General features: G+C 39.2%; 2 long non-coding RNA genes across 2 annotated transcripts; both read right to left on the bottom strand.

Annotated features, from left to right (window-relative positions):
• Positions 1-5972: 5972 nt before the first annotated feature.
• Positions 5973-7204, bottom strand: LOC309706019. Its single transcript, XR_014276660.1, has 3 exons — positions 6962-7204; positions 6606-6857; positions 5973-6359 (listed from the first exon to the last, which is right to left on the bottom strand). It is a non-coding gene; the product is annotated as an uncharacterized lncRNA (long non-coding RNA).
• A 4065-nt stretch (positions 7205-11269) lies between these two features.
• LOC309706743 lies at positions 11270-13048 on the bottom strand. Its single transcript, XR_014276785.1, has 4 exons — positions 12966-13048; positions 12434-12854; positions 11966-12134; positions 11270-11870 (listed from the first exon to the last, which is right to left on the bottom strand). It is a non-coding gene; the product is annotated as an uncharacterized lncRNA (long non-coding RNA).
• Between the last annotated feature and the right edge of the window lie 1174 nt (positions 13049-14222).

The following is a 14222-nucleotide window of genomic DNA, read 5'->3' on the forward strand; positions in this document are numbered from 1 at the left end:
TCTCTCTCTCTCTCTCTCTCTGTGTACTTCAAAAACAGTTTCTTGTCTAGAAATCTGTTTTCTGCATTATTTACTTGCTTATTACGCACAAGTCTACCATTGTTTACAACGCTGTCAGACGCTGGTTTTTTTTCGCTTTTACTTACTTCCGAAAAGAGAGCCTAATTGTTGCTGTTCAATCAGCTACTGAACAAATGTAAACTTTTTAAAAATTGTGCAAAATTGCATAATGCTTGGTTTTGTCTCTAATAACACCTCAGTAACTTTGCTCTATTTCACTTCAGCAGCATCATGTTTATATGTTGATTAATTGTTTTCTTTCGTTTTTGATCTACTGCAGAATATATTTAAGGTCATCTGCTATAAAATCCCTGGCCAGGAAAATGATCATGATCAGAATTTTAATATTTCTGACTGTCTGAGGCAAAAAATTTAACTGAATCGAATCAATCGATTTGGGACATTGTGAATCGGAATCGAATTGATTCTAGAAATCCGTGATGATACCCAGCCCTAGTTTTTGTCCCACTTATCAGCTTTATCCCCTAGTCAAGTCCATGTCTGTTATGTTTCCTTTTTTACTTTGAAAGTCTGTGTCCTATGTCAATGTATCAAGTTTTGCTTCCCCGTTTATTAGGATCAGCTATGCCTCCCTCCCGTTTGCTATCCCTCGTACTGCACATTCTCCACAACATTCGCCTTCACCCCCTTCACTGCTCACCTGCTCTGCTTGGTGGAGGATGTGCAGCCCGGCCCGGCCTGAAGCTCTGTTAGCTGCCTGGCCAGCAGTTTGGTCATCAACTCTGCCACAAGCTCCATTTTCACCTCAACAATTACTTCAGTCATTAGCTCAGTCTCCTGTTCAGTCACCCTCAGTTCAGTCACGCTCAGCTCAGTCGCCCTTAGTTCAGTCTCCTATCCAAATTTCCTGTATTGCCACTATCCAAGTCTCCTGTGTTGCCGCTAGCTCAGCCATTAGCAGGGCCTGCACCTCAGCCATTAGTTCAACTTCCTGTTCAGTCCATCGCTCAGTCGCCCCTAGCTCAGTTATGTGCTCAGTTGCCTTTAGCTCAGCCATCAGTCCACTCATTGGTTCAGCCATCATCTTCAACTACTCATCTTAAGCAGGGAACACACTTCATAGAAACATTTAATGGTTCTCAAAAAGCTGGCCATGTTAGAGACAGTAACTCCCTCCAGGGCCTCCCAGAGGCTGAGTGCCAGCCACCAGCCGACTCAAGACCCTTGGAGGTTAAGACACCAGCGCCAACAACTACTTCACCTTCCGCCTCCGTCCTCTGCTGGGTTTGTTGGTGAACATTTTCAGCTCCCTGAGGACTGCATCCCGCTGTTGCTACCTGAGCCAAACCAATTTGCTGCTCAACTCCAGCCAGTGTAAGGAATACCAGAGGTCTCTGAGCCTACCGGTTCTGTTTTGTGCTTGCCAGAGGTCCCTGCATCAGCTGGTTTTGCTCTGTATCTGTCAGAGGTCCCTGCAACTGCTGGTTCCTCTCTTTGTCTGCCTGAGGTCCCTGTACTTACTGGGTCCATGTCTGTCTCCGCTGGAGGGTCGGAGGGTCCCATCCAGTCATCTGCCTCCACTGGAGAGTCCGAGGGATCACCTCAGCTGTCTTCTGCATCCGCTGGAAGGTCCCAGGAACCTTCTGTACAGCCGGCCTCCGGACCAGCTTTTCACACAGTGGGCCTCCTGAGCTGAACCTTTTTGGACTATTGTGCTCATGGCCTACGGGTCAACCCTTGAACCATCAGTGAACTGTTCCGTGAGCTCCTGCGTTTCTCGTGGACTTTCTGTTTTCACCTTTTGGGTCCTCAGTTATTCCTCTACACAGCTCACTCCGCTAGCCGTGAGAAGTTGTTGAAATACAGCAGGAGCAAAATAATCACATAGAGTGCAATGATCACAAAAAACAGCAATGAGGATTATCTACATGAACAATTTGTCCAAACATCCACGTCTGCACCTGAAAGTTATCAGTTTCTACGAATAAAATGTAAACATGATTGGATTTATTATAATGTATAAAATATCAGTGTATTAAGAAGAGAAACTGCTCTTACCTACAAAGTTCTTATACAGGATGTTCAGCTTGTTGGCTCTGGAGTTGACCAAAGGGTGCTTCATTGTGAGCTTTCTAGGGAGCTTGGAAGGAAAAATGCCTGGATTTCCTTATGTTGCTTGCCGATGTTTCACTTCTCTACCAAGAAGCTTCTTCAGTTCTAAGGTCAAACATATTGCTTATTGCACTGTAGAGGCTGGTGAGAGACAGTATTTCGTTTCAGGCTGGGTAACACCATACGAAATGACAATAAACCTCTTGAGTCTTGAAATGGTGGAGAATCCCAGATTTAATCCCTAAAGGAGTGACCCCCAGGGGGTCTACGATGACCTAAACTAGGATGACCTGAATTACTGAGAACCTTCACAGATTTATTTTGAACAACACTTCACATTTGCATTTCCACTAATTGGAGCACAAATAATTTTTAATATCTACAGCATCAGTTAAAACCAATAAATCTGAGAAGTCAAACGCATAAAGAATAAACAGTAAAACACACCTGCTATGATTGATGTTTTTATTCTGGTTTTTTTTTTTTTTTTTTTTTGGGGGGGGGGATCGATTTCCAAAGACACACTGCATACAGAGAAAAGTAAAAAAAAATCCCTTAATATCTTTGAATAATTGATTAAGATTTATTTTCTATGGTTTGCATTAGGAAATGGGATGGGAAAAAAAATGAAACATTAGACATTTCTTTGCCAAAATTGGATTGAAAAAAACTGAATAATTAGTTATTTAGATAGAAGAAATTGTAATTGGGCTTACCATTAAACACATCACAATGTTGTTATTTGGAATCAGGTATAATTTGTGAGGACTTTTATTTGTGTTAATTCAGCTAATGTTATTAATAACATCTGCATAGCATGCCTGTATAAAATATGAGTTATTTGGAATTACAGCTTGGAAATGAAATCCATGACTAATGATTGTAGAACAAAGACACGTCATTTTCAAATTGAACAGAATTTTTTTTATTGATTTTATTTTTCTCCATTTGGCATTGGTTATAAACAACATATGCATATCAAATTTTGTCTTTTTTTAAACAACTATTATTTTAGAAGTAAAAAAATAAAAACAATACTTAAACTTAACTAAAAAACTTGCATGATCAAAGTGAGCAAAATGTAAAGAAAAAAAAACCCAGAGCAACTGTGTAAAATCAGTAACAAAAAAACTCACATGATCACAAAGGTCTTGAAAATTTAGTATAATTAAAAATTGCAACCAAAGAACTCTGAGATCAACAGGATCTAACATTCACATTCTCACTCTGGACATGACCTTGTCCTTGTGTTGTCATTGTGTTTTCATTCCTTCCTCTGTTGTATCTCCTGATCTCAAATCGTTTTTTTCTTTAACTGTGGTCTCCATCTGTGGTCCCTGTTCCTTTATGTCTGTGTCCTCTGTGCTCAGTGCTTTGTCTTTGTCTGTAGTCTCTGTCTGTGGTCTCATTCCTTCCTCTGTTGTTCCTTCTGATCTCAAATAATTTTTTTCTTCAGCTGTGGTCTCCATCTGTGGTCCCTGTTCCTTTATGTCTGTGTCCTCTGTGCTGAGTGCTTTGTCTTTATCTGTAGTCTCTGTATGTTGCCCATTTTTATCTTCAGCTATGTCAATTGTGCTCAATCCTTTGTTCTTTTCCTTATGCTTTCTTGTAATTTCTCTGAGTCTTTGTATGACTTTTTGTCTTTTGCTGGTATCTTTAGGTGCCTCTTTAGTCTTGTGACTTCTGAGCATCTTTGGACTTAACAGCTGTTTTGCAGTCAGGCTCTTTGGTCTTTTTCTTTCTCGCTTGTTGCCCTTTTGCCTTGTTTCTTTGCTTTCATCACACTTCGCCAAAGAGCTTTTCTTCATTAGAGACCTTTTCATCTTTTTTGGGTGTGCCACTGGAGACTCATAGCTAGTCCCAGGGCCATCTTCTTTTACTCTAACTGTGTCTTTGTTTTCAGTTGTTCCTTCTTCTCTCAAATCGTTTTTTTCTTTAACCCTGGTCTCCATCTGTGGTCCCTGTTCCTTTATGTCTGTGTCCTCTGTGCTGAGTGCTTTGTCTTTTTCTGTAGTCTCTGTCTGTGTTCTCATTCCTTCCTCTGTTGTTCCTTCTGATCTCAAATTATGTTTTTCTTCAGCTGTGGTCTCCATCTGTGGTCTCTGTTCCTTTATCCCTGTGTCCTCTGTGCTGAGTGCTTTGTCTTTTTCTGTAGTCTCTGTCTGTGGTCTCATTCCTTCCTCTGTTGTTCCTTCTGATCTCAAATTATGTTTTTCTTCAGCTGTGGTCTCCATCTGTGGTCTCTGTTCCTTTATGTCTGTGTCCTCTGTGCTCAGTGCTTTGTCTTTTTCTGTAGTCTCTGTCTGTGGTCTCATTCCTTCCTCTGTTGTTCCTTCTGATCTCAAATAATTTTTTTCTTCAGCTGTGGTCTCCATCTGTGGTCCCTGTTCCTTTATGTCTTTGTCCTCTGTGCTGAGTGCTTTGTCTTTTTCTGTAGTCTCTGTATGTTGCCCATTTTTATCTTCAGCTATGTCAATTGTGCTCAATCCTTTGTTCTTTTCCTTATTTTTTCTTGTAATTTCTCTGACTCTTTGTATGACTTTTTGTCTTTTGCTGGTATCTTTAGGTGCCTCTTTAGTCTTGTGACTTCTGAGCATCTTTGGACTTAACAGCTGTTTTGCAGTCAGGCTCTTTGGTCTTTTTCTTTCTCGCTTGTTGCCCTTTTGCCTTGTTTCTTTGCTTTCATCACACTTCGCCAAAGAGCTTTTCTTCATTAGAGAACTTTTCCTCTTTTTTGGGTGTGCCACCAGAGACTCATAGCTAGTCCCAGGGCCATCTTCTTTTACTCTAACTGTGTCTTTGTTTTCAGTTGTTCCTTCTGTTCTCAAATTGTTTTTTTCTTTAACCCTGGTCTCCATCTGTGGTCCCTGTTCCTTTATGTCTTTGTCCTCTGTTCTCAGTGCTTTGTCTTTGTCTGTAGTCTCTGTTTGTGGTCTCATTCCTTCCTCTGTTGTTCCTTCTGATCTCAAATCATTTTTTTCTTCAGCTGTGGTCTCCATCTGTGGTCTCTGTTCCTTTATGTCTGTGTCCTCTGTGCTGAGTGCTTTGTCTTTATCTGTAGTTACTGTGTGTTGCCCATTGTCATTTGTGCTCAACCCTTTCTCTTTTTCTGTAGTCTCTCTCTGTGTTGTCATTCCTTCCTCTGTTGTAACTCCTGCTCTCAAAATGTTTTTTTCTTTGACCGCGGTCTCCATCTGTGGTCTCTGTTCCTTTATGTCTGTGTCCTCTGTGCTGAGTGCTTTGTCTTTTTCTGTAGTCTCTGTCTGTGTTCTCATTCCTTCCTCTGTTGTTCCTTCTGATCTCAAATTGCATTTTTCCTCGGTTGTTGTCTTTTTCTGTGGTCCATGTTTATCTCTGCCTATGTCCTCTGTGCTCATTCCTTTTATTTTTTCTGTAGTTTTTCTCACTACTCCACTGGAAACTTCTTGGTCTATGTCTGTTGTGTTCAACAAGGGACCATTTTCATCTTCAGCTTTGTCTTCTTCGTTATCTGTAGTCACTGTTTCCATACTGTTTTCATTTTCACTCAAACTTTCTGGCCTCAAGGCTTCATTGTCTTCATCTATTGTCTCTGTTTGTGTTTGGTTCACACCCTCAGTTGTTTCCTTTGGTCTAACAACTTTTTGTATTTGTGTTTGGATTGCATTTCTTTCTAAGATAATTTTAGGATATTCCCAACATTTGAACTTGTTTTTAAGAAACTGAGTATGACTATACAAGTCTCCTCTGTCCTTTGTGGCTTTTCCCTTTTCTTTAGCATTATCTTTACCTTTGGTGGATCCCAATGTACCTGCTGCTGTAAGGTCAATGTGTTCATGGTTATCATCATAATCTTCACTTTCACTACTCTCTGTAGTCACTTTTGCTCTTCCCCTGCCACTCTGTTTATGTCGGTGTTTTCCAGATGTGTCTGTGTCAATGGTGTTTGCGTGCTGTTTGGTCTTCTTTTTCACAATTTCTCCTCTTGTGGCATTTTGACTAGACTTTCTTTTCTTTGGTCCAGCATATCTTCTCTGCAACACATCTTCATTGTCTTCTGAGGTTGTAGATTCCTCAGAGTCTCTGGTTCTATTGTTCACAGCAAGTGCCTTTGCAGCATTGTTGCGGCACTTGAAGGCTTCGTCAAAGTTTAAATCTGCCTCATAAGGTCTCTCTGCAGTTGCGTCAGAATAGCACATCATCCGGTGGACTTGTACCTTGCTTTGGGTTCCCAAGGATCTCCCACTCTACAAATGTAAACATTAAATAATGTTATTAATTGCACTAACATTTGACATTTTCAAGGAGATTTGCAGAGCTAAGGACAGAACCACAAAAAGAAGTACAACAGAAGACAATATAAAGAAAAAGAAATGTCCTTTCAACATTATAACACTGGGAGTAAAACCAGGAAGGGTGACTGTTTTATATCATCACTCTAAAAAGATAGGAAGGTAAAAACACTGAATCACCATAAAGTGGAAACTACTCACAAAAGTGCTGATGCTGCTCCTAATCATAGAGAAGTTTGGTTTTCCTGGGATACCAAACTTCCTCCATGCATCTTGGAACGATGTCAGCATCTTAGCATAAGGCCCTCCATTGGTGTTGGCAAAAATCAATTGTGATGATACACCAGGGTATCTGTGGCGGTGGTACACAAAGCGGTGAAACCATATGTATTCGTCTTTCGTTAGGGGAACAAGTGCATGGCCAAATGTTTCCTTGGTCTTGTGCTCTTTTACCTGTAAAAGAATCAGCAACTAAATTACATTGCACACAGTCATTGATGTCGCTGGTAAGAAAATATCTTTAATCAGGGAGAGAAATAATTGCTTAATGATTTTACTCTGATTATCCGCCGGCCATCACCATCCGCTTCAGCAGTGCCAACTTCCTCAACTGTCATATTTGATATGACGCCTCTTCTGTGCCCAGTTGTGCAGATGACAAATCCAGCCAGAAGACCATAGAACCAGTCTAGGTTCTCAGTTGTGGGATTTTTCTCAAGCTCGACTATTGAGTAACATAGAGGTTGCACAGTAAGACACAAGGGATAGGGAAGCATATCCATTATATTCAGTGTTGGGGAGTAACGGAATACATGTACCGCCATTACGTATTTAGAATACAAAATATGAGTAACTGTATTCCGTTACAGTTACCGTTTAAAAAGGTGGTATTCAGAATACAGTTACTTTGTTGAAATAAATGGATTACACTGCAGTACTTTCCTGTTTCATTTTGTCGCGGGTCAGGACTGTTTGGGTTTTGTTTGACAGCTACGTTCTGTTGTTCCAGGCGGCAGCGTTACGGTTGCCATGGTTACAGGGCGACGCTCTCTCTCTCTCTCTGCGACTGTGTGTTTCCTGGGTGAGAGAGCGCCTTTTTGTTGTTGTTGTTGTGCTAAGCTAACAGGCAGAATGCTACAAGCATAGCTCTAAAGAATGTAGCATCATGGGCAGTGTAGTCCGTGTTGCAGGGAGAATGGACTGCCATACACGTTATGGGTCTGTGAGCGCGAGGAGGGAGAAAAAGGGGAGTGGAAAGGTACGTGTTGTCGTCGAGGAAAAACAGGAGCTGGAAGCATGTAAATATAATAATAACCACTTCAGCCAAGAAGAGTGCCTGACGAGCCCAGTTGTAAGTAAGCTAATAAGACTCGACTGTACACCGTGTTCGTGTTTTCCTCCGAAAACAATAAGTTCCGTTGGAGCAGCCTTTCAACGCCTCTCTCTGTCTCTCGCAAGAAAAGTTGACCCACACAACAAAGTAAAGCTATTTTTCGGCTACGAGCCGACAGGGACCCCGCCGTATTAGTCAGAGGTCCCTTTACTACAGTTCGGAGTCGCGGACCTTCAGTAATAGTAATAAATCACACAGCAATAGTACATTCACGTTGTTGTAAAAAGCATGATAATATATTAAGTAATCCAAAGTATTCAGAATACGTTACTGTCATTGAGTAACGTAACGGAATACGTTACAGAATACATTTTGGGGCATGTATTCTGTATTCTGTAACGGAATACATTTGAAAAGTAACCTTCCCAACACTGATTATATTGCTATATACTCCCCCTAATATAATCCTATATAAACATCACAAATGCTACTGTTTGTATATGTATTATATATTTGAAGAAAAATCAAAAAGTCCAACAAGTGATTATAAATGAGCAGTCTGTTATAATTGAAAGCAAAAAGTTCTGTCATATATTTCTGTAAATCTGAGATTCTGAACTATATATACATACAGATTACAGCTGGTAAGTAAATATTATATAATTTCTCATTAGCAGAGATATTATTGGGGTTATTAGAGTTGTCCTTATGGAGAAATGAACTACACACTTACCAAGTGCTTCAGGGATGTGTGTGGTGGCCTTCTTGAGAAAATCAGTGATGTGGACAGGATCTACAAGCATTTCTAAAAGACACAGAATGTTTTTATGTTCCTGCAGCTCCAGTCATGCTCATTCATGCTGCACGCAATGATGTAAATATAAAACAGGTTGTATTTCAGACCTAATACAGATTTTTATGATATATTGAATTGAAATTGCTAATTCAAGCAACCAATGATTTATGAAGAAACATCCTGAAAAACAACAGGGGTGCACAAAAACAACAGGTTGTAGTTTAGACCTAATTTTTTTCAAAAAATTATTTTGTAAGGAAGAAGAACTGGCGACCAGAGCTCACAGTATATGAAAATGAATTGGATTGCCATTTTTAACTTAAATCTTACTTTCCAATCCAGAATACTAACCCTTTCAATTTATTTATCCTTCTTCCTAAACTTTCCAAGTTTACCAAGCTTAGTACTGAATATAACACATTCATGTGAAAAATTAATTCTTCGATCTTAAATATGATCAACCTATCTCTAATAATCGGCTATGTACCACAGGCCTTCAAGCTGGCTGTAGTTAAACCTTTACTCAAAAAGCCATCTCTAGACCCAGCAGTCTTAGCTAATTATAGGCCAATCTCCAACCTTCCTTTCATATCAAAAATCCTTGAAAAAGTAGTTGTCAAACAGCTAACAGATCATCTGCAGAGGAATGGTTTATTTGAAGAGTTTCAGTCAGGTTTCAGAGCTCAGCACAGCACAGAAACAGCTTTAGTGAAGGTTACAAATGATCTTCTTATGGCCTCTGACAGTGGACTCATCTCTGTGCTTGTCCTGCTAGACCTCAGTGCAGCGTTCGATACTGTCGACCATAATATCCTATTAGAGCGATTAGAACATGCTGTAGGTATTACAGGTACTGCGCTGCAGTGGTTTGTATCATATCTATCTAATAGACTCCAATTTGTGCATGTAAATGGAGAGTCCTCTTCACACACTGAGGTTAATTATGGAGTTCCACAGGGTTCAGTGCTAGGACCAATTCTGTTTACATTATACATGCTTCCCTTGGGCAGTATCATTAGAAGACATAGCATACATTTTCACTGCTATGCTGATGGCACCCAGCTATATCTGTCCATGAAGCCAGATGACACACACCAATTAGTTAAACTGCCGGAATGTCTTAAAGACATAAAGACCTGGATGGCCGCTAACTTTCTGCTTCTTAATTCAGATCAAACTGAGGTTATTGTACTCGGCCCTGAAAATCTTAGAAATATGGTATCTAACCAGATTCTTACTCTGGATGGCATTACCTTGGCCTCCAGTAACGCTGTGAGGAACCTTGGAGTAATTTTTGACCAGGACATGTCCTTCAACGCATATATTAAACAAATATGTAAGACTGCTTTCTTCCATTTGCGCAACATCTCTAAAATTAGAAATATCCTGTCTCAGAGTGACGCTGAAAAACTAGTTCATGCATTTATTACTTCCAGGCTGGACTACTGTAATTCATTATTATCAGGATGTCCAAAAAACTCGCTGAAAAGCCTTCAACTAATCCAAAATGCTGCAGCAAGAGTCCTGACAGGGACTAGAAAGAGAGAGCATATTTCTCCTGTTTTGGCTTCCCTTCATTGGCTTCCTGTTAAATCCAGAATTGAATTCAAAATCCTGCTCCTCACATACAAGGTCTTAAATAATCAGGCCCCATCTTATCTTAATGACCTTGTAGTACCATATCACCCTATTAGAGCGCTTCGCTCTCGCTCTGCAGGCCTACTTGTTGTTCCTAGAGTATTTAAAAGTAGAATGGGAGGCAGAGCCTTCAGTTTTCAGGCCCCTCTTCTGTGGAACCAGCTTCCAATTTGGATTCGGGAGACAGACACTATCTCTACTTTTAAGATTAGGCTTAAAACTTTCCTTTTTGCTAAAGCATATAGTTAGGGCTGGACCAGGTGACCCTGAATCCTCCCTTAGTTATGCTGCAATAGATGTAGGGTGCCGGGGGATTCCCATGATGCATTGAGTTTTTTCTTTCCAGTCACCTTTCTCACTCACTATGTATTAATAGACCTCTCTGCATTGAATCATATCTGTTATTAACCTCTGTCTCTCTTCCACAGCATGTCTTTATCCTGTCTTCCTTCTCTCACCCCAACCAGTCGCAGCAGATGGCCGCCCCTCCCTGAGCCTGGTTCTGCCGGAGGTTTCTTCCTGTTAAAAGGGAGTTTTTCCTTCCCACTGTCGCCAAAGTGCTTGATCATAGGGGGTCATATGATTGTTGGGTTTTTCTCTGTATCTATGAAGCGCCTTGAGGCGACTTTTGTTGTGATTTGGCGCTATATAAATAAAATTGAATTGAATTGAATTGAAAAAAGGAAATATCAATATCCTAAATTTTGATAGTCTCATTTCCTTGACCATTTTTGTCTTTGTGTTTTTTGACAGTATAGTTCATTTTATCAGTAGGTATCTTTAATTTGATTACTAGTTTGCTTATTGTTTAGATATTTTATGTTTTTTCTTTCTGCATTTGTATGTTTAGTTATGTGTTGCCACTGGTTAGTTACTGGTCACGTTTCCTGTTTTTGGTGCCAATTTTATGTTGTTTAGTTTAATTCATTTACCCCCTGATCAATTTTGTTTTCTAGATCTGTGGTAGATTCTCTCTGCTTTATTTTTGTCCTCCTGAACTTTGTATACGAATTAGTATCCATGGTGTGCCTCTGTTTCCTTGTGGTGACATACTGTTTTCCCATGTAGAAAGTAGATAAAAAGAAAGTAAACAGAAACTAGAAAATGAAGCCTAACAGCTCTGCATTTCCTAGTTTCTGTTTACTTTCTGTTTTGTACATTGTATACAGTGGTACTTCTGAAATATCATTGTGTTTGTCCGCTATATGATATGTTGAACTGAAATTGCTAATCCAAGCAACCAATGATTAATAAAGAAAAACCATGAAAGTTATCAGGGTTCCACAAACTTTTGCATGCCACTGTGTAAATACAGCACAGAAAATATATACTTGTATACAATTTATACTTTAGATTATAACATTTTGAGTCCTCCTTCCTCACTACATCACAGTAATGACATTGTGACATTTATAAATAATGTATTTGTTACACATGCTAGGTAACGACAGTGATGAATAAGTAGTAAAGTTGGATCTTACGTGATTTTTTGATCCGGATGGCTTGCCTGTGGGTGTGTAACTCCCTTCTGCTCTTCTTCATTTCCAACTGAAGTGCAAATAAAGTCCCCTTTAAAGCCTTACGGGAGGCTCTGACCTCTGGCAGTTGTGCATCAATTAGAAATTTCAAGAACGCCCTCACATTTCCAATCCGAATCCTTTTGGTTGTCACGGCATGTTTATTCAGATAAGTTGTCCATCTAAAAAAGGCCCACAAACAAACACAAATCAGTAATCACTTTAGTATTATTGAGATTACTGGACTAATATATCACAGATATTTGTAAAAATGTACTCAGTCAGTCTTTCTCTGTTGTCCATAAATGCAAACGTCATTGCAGGGACTTGATTGTGAGACATGAAATATGCCCAGGCACGGACATGATGGACCCGTTGTTTGGCGTTGTCGACATCCTTTTTACTTGTTCCACAAATGTGCTGAAACCAAGCATTCAGGACTTTCTCTGTTTAAAATAAAGTGTAGTAACAACATAGCAATTAGGAGTGTCATGAAAAATTGATGAAGTACAGAAAACATTCTTCTAATTGAATTGGTTGACAATGATATTTGGAAGATATTGCTAATTAGCAGGATTTAACTTCCTTGATAGAATTCAATTAAATTCCATTCAAGTCACAACAACATTTGCCTCAAGGCACTTTATACTTTAAGATAGAGCCTACAATAATAAATAGAACAACCAGTTATCCAAATTCACATTACACTACACAACAAAAAACACTTTTGTTAAATAATTCATACCAAATTTAGGAAGCCGGGCTGTTGGGTCAGGTTTATGTCTTTCAAATTTCTGGCGCTTTGGGGGGTTGAGGGGTTTGAGGCCAGGTTTATCCTTAGAGGATTTCAGTCTTTTCAGTTTACTTTTCAGTTGTTGTAGTTTCAAATGCAGTTCTTTGCAATTTTTGCAAGTCTGATGTTGGACTTGAGCATCATCTGACTGATTGACAGGGGAATGGACTGAGCTGTCTTCTCTAATCTCTGCAGATTCTTCACTGGTATCACTGCTATCACTTTGCTCCTCTTGATCACTGCTTTCAGTCAGCTGCTCTATGTCCAGTGAGGTCACCATTGGAGGCTGTGGATTTGAACGTCTGAGAGCTTTGAGGGCTTTCAGATTAGCCAATCGTTTCGCTGTCCTCATTACTTTCTTCTGATCTGATTTCTGAAAGGGTATAAACAATAGAACAGCAATGTTTGAGAAAGTTAGTGAAACATGTCACATAAGAATGCATTCTAATTTAACAACAAAATGTAAGCTATACAAAACACTAACCTCAATCTCACAGTGGACATTTTCCAAGTGCTTGTCCAGTCTTATACGGTTTTTAACTTTACATACTGGACAGTCCAGCCTGCCCCTGTAACTGCATATCACATCCAGTTTGACAAATGTAACTACAACTACCACTTTAAATTGTAGCAATGTTTTTTCATATACTGTATGACAGTGACTTACACTGTAGAGCAGTAATTTAGCAGCAAATGTAATTCTTCTTTGTTTACAACATGGTGGTATTTTTTTAAATGCTGCCCAACTGCAACATATGGAATCAAGCATATTGGACAATCTGTCATCTGACGTGGCATTTTTCCTGTAGAGAAGAATACAGATCAGAACAGGTGAATAATTTTTTGCCAACAAGTCTTCAAATTGAGGAGCATATGTCCCAATACTTGAAAAATAAGAAGAGAAATATAAGAAAACCTTGATATATATATAAAAAGCCTACCACTTTGAATTGGAATCAGGACTTTGGTGGCATTTTAATGGCAGTTTGAAGGAAGAACTCCTTTTTAACATGGACGGTTATTTAAGATTTGGAAGCATCGCAAATTTGTGTTGTTAAAGAATTTCAAGGGTCAATGTCTCTATGCGCTGATTTCTGTATGTGTACTTATTTACTGTAGGGCTATGTTCCTTTTTGATTTGACACATAATCTGTCTAGCAGGCAGATGAAGCCTAAAAACATTTTTCACTCGAAATGATACGCAGATAGTACGATTAAAATAAATTCAATGGGCGCTCACAGACAATTACATAGGTCTTAATGTGTGGTGCTACAAGGTATAAAAGTATGAACAAAATAAAAACATTTTGTTACTCACTTGTTTCTTGACTGTGACAATATGTCACCATTCACGTAGGAATTAAGAAAGGAAACCTAGAAAAATGAAAAAACGAAATAAGAATAATGGGAAACAGGGAAATTAAAATCTTTTAAACATTAGTGATTTACATTTAATAGTTGGAATTTTACTATTTAAATGTTACAAAAGAGATTAGGGATTGGGATCTTACAGTTGGAAGGATTTAGTGAATTTTATCCCAACTTACCTCTATGTAATTCCACAATCTTCAACTGAAACACTAACAGCTCTGCATATAACCTACGGGGATCTTAGCATTCAGATCTTCCAACCCATCATGCCCTCTGCTTTTATCATGTGATCTCTTACCAATAGTGTATATCAGAACTTGGAATGGAGGATTACTCGTTTGGAACTTTAAATGTAACTTAACTAACATAA

Source organism: Aulonocara stuartgranti, assembly GCF_965226115.1.
Source record: "Aulonocara stuartgranti genome assembly, chromosome: 5".
Taxonomy (NCBI): domain Eukaryota; kingdom Metazoa; phylum Chordata; class Actinopteri; order Cichliformes; family Cichlidae; genus Aulonocara; species Aulonocara stuartgranti.